Source organism: Coptis chinensis, chromosome 1 (assembly GCF_015680905.1).
Source record: "Coptis chinensis isolate HL-2020 chromosome 1, ASM1568090v1, whole genome shotgun sequence".
Lineage (NCBI taxonomy): Eukaryota > Viridiplantae > Streptophyta > Magnoliopsida > Ranunculales > Ranunculaceae > Coptis > Coptis chinensis.
The window spans coordinates 12,442,501-12,445,274 of record NC_141456.1 but is presented as its reverse complement, the minus strand read 5'-3'; the positions used below and the strand labels follow the sequence as shown (position 1 = coordinate 12,445,274).

Sequence of the window (2,774 nt, the reverse complement as noted above, 5' to 3'; positions counted from 1 at the left end):
CTATGATGCCTCAGGGTCTAGGGAATCGCAGGACCTGGTGTAGGATTGATGGAATTGCTTGAATCTTGTGAATCCATCGGCGTTCTAGGATGACAGTGTAGGACGACTTGACATCGATCACACTGAAGCGTGTTGAAGTGTTGACCATGTCTTCCTTTTCTCCAATGGAGACTGGTAAGATGACGCACTACAAGAAAATGGGCTTTTTGCCACAGATTCCAGATATTTTTAGCCACAGCCAAAACCTCGCTTGTGTACCGACAGACATAGACCATAGCTACTTGACCAAGGTCTGTGGCAAGTTTCTGCGAGCTTTAGCCACTATTGTGCGACAGTACAAGCCGTGGCTGGTGCGACGGACTTCACCTTTGGATACTTGCGTGAATTTTTTCCACAAGCTTTAGATCTTGTGAACCGTAGGAAAAAAGGTCCACCTTAATGAAAACTTGAGTAGCCCTGAAACTTTTCTTCTTCATACCAACGAAGGAAACTCCATCTTTGTCTTGCGAGAAGACTCAAATGACTGCCCAATTCAATGTTAAAAATCCTTGCGATTTGAGGTTAGTTGACTGCTTTTGTTCTTCATCAAGGTAATTCTACAGATTTGTTTTGGGGTTTCACTTTTCTTGTTTGGTTCAACTTCTTATGAAGCTAGGTTTCATCAAAAGTGTAATTTTTCTTTAAAAAATCATAATTTATTGAGTATCTAGGGTTTTGAAATTGGAAATATGACTTTCGAAACCTTCACACATGAATTTCTTCCATATTTTCAAAATACCTACTTACTTTTAGTTAAAAATAAATAATAGAAAAGTTGAGCTCATAAATTATGAGATATATTGCTTTTGAACAATTGTTATCATTAGAAAAAAAAAATGTAGTGCGGTGATTAACTTGAGTTCGTGCACCCTTGAATGTTGGTAGTAGTGTGCTGGCTTGGTCAATTAGAATGCCCAACATCTTTTCCAACTCTGCGTTTGTTCTAATTGAATATGTATGCCCTCTTTCCTGTTCATGTGTCCCTCACACCCTTATTTTAGAACTGGATTAGATACTAGAATATAAAAGAAGAAGAAAAAAATGATGTACTCATTGGGGTGATGAAATGGTCTCGCGGGTACTCGACTTGGGTCTTTGTATAACTTGCGTACTATATACTACAAATGGTTCAAGTAAGAGATTCTCTATAGAAAAAAAAAAGTTCGAGTAGGTGATCCAACTAGATTGCAAATAAACTTAAATTGTTTAAGCTTTGAAATCTGGATCATCGTCTTGTATTCTTTGTTTGTTACTTTAAGTGTTCAATTTTATAAATTTAGTCTGTTTGATATATGTCAAAGGGGCTACAAGAGATACTGTCATTAAATTAGTAATATATACATTTTCTGATGCACCCATTATGTATCAGGTTTCAAATATTTGATACAAATTGAGCCTTCACCTCTCTGTTGCATGGGTACGCCCTAATTTCCTCTATATCGCGTACCCGTGTCCTGCGAACACTGGTACGGACACGGACACCCAGACACAAGCAAAACAGACCCTAATTCTCAGATCTCGCCGTGTCCAAATCGTCGTACCCGTGTCCAAACCAGACACTCCGTCCCGTACCCATGCAACACAGCTTCACCTATAAGACATAGCATTCAAGATGAGCTTGAAGATACAAATTGTAAATACTATTCTAGATGAGCTTTAAGATACAAATTTAGAATACTAAGATTGCTCATTCTCACATGAAGCACTTTGAGATGGTAGCTTTGCATCTATTCAGCCCATGCTTTTTAGTTCTCTTGTTTAGCTAACATGACTAGGTGTTGAAAATTTGAAAAGTTTAAATAATTGCAGTTATGATTTTGACTAAATTTTCTATTAATTTTATATAATTCTTAGTGTAATTATATTTGCTTTGATTTCTGGTGTTACTGCCTTAGAGAAAATGCTCATGTGTAGATTTAAGGAGAATTCAACTTGTCGGATAATTATTTTCATGAAGGATTCTAGACTTCTGGAAGGAGACCATACTCAGCTTGCATTGGCTTGTAAGTTCGTTTAAATTCTACTGGCTATAAAATATTATGGTGATTGCATCTAGTACTCATAGTTGAATACCTTATGCATGTTAGAAGCTCGAGATTAAGATATATATTTTTTCCAGCAACTAGCGAGATCCTCTCGAGGACACCGGGTTGTATAGTTGTGAATCGACATCTTAGATGAAGGTCAGTTCTTGATCACTATTATGAATAGCTTGTCTCTTATAGTTCTTGATCACCACTTCGAACTAATAAGATATGCTATGTCGTTTCATTAGGTAACTGTAACATCGAACATTTGTGCATTCTTTTTGAAACTGAACATATGATATCGTTCAAGCCGTTTAGAGTTGTTACAAGCTTGAGATCAAGTCAGATGGCATGCGAAGTGTGGGCAAGGAATTCTTGGGCCTATAAATGAAACAAATTAATGGCAATTGATTATCATCTCTTGAGTAACCCAAAGCTTGCTCATTTTAAAGATTTTATCCTTCTTGCTCATACAAAGCTTGCTCACTTGGACGCACATAATACCGGTAGACTAAATTTATTGTAAAAGTGTTATTTAGCTTGCAGTAAGGATCGTTAAGTATGCTGACCAACATTCTGAATCCGAGACGCTGTCAAATTTTGGGTTAAGCATGTTTAGTTATCGTCTTGTCCACATAGTTGATATGATTTTCATTTTTCTGTACCAGTCAAGGTTTCAAGTGTACATGAAATAATGTTGCTTTTTTT

At 36.7% G+C, this 2,774-nt stretch overlaps 1 long non-coding RNA gene across 7 annotated transcripts in view; it reads left to right on the top strand.

Moving 5' to 3' along the window:
- Positions 1-422: 422 nt before the first annotated feature.
- Positions 423-2,774, top strand: part of LOC147522203 (uncharacterized) — a 3,352-nt gene continuing 1,000 nt past the window's right edge. For 5 of the 7 annotated variants that reach the window (XR_015212592.1, XR_015212584.1, XR_015212591.1 and 2 more), the window contains exons 1-3: positions 423-560; positions 1,954-2,042; positions 2,159-2,774. The exon at positions 2,159-2,774 is cut by the window's right edge and continues 172 nt beyond it. This is a non-coding gene — a long non-coding RNA (uncharacterized LOC147522203). The remainder of the gene's footprint in view (positions 561-1,953; positions 2,043-2,158) is intronic. The other 2 variants (XR_015212587.1, XR_015212593.1) reach the window with 2 other exon arrangements.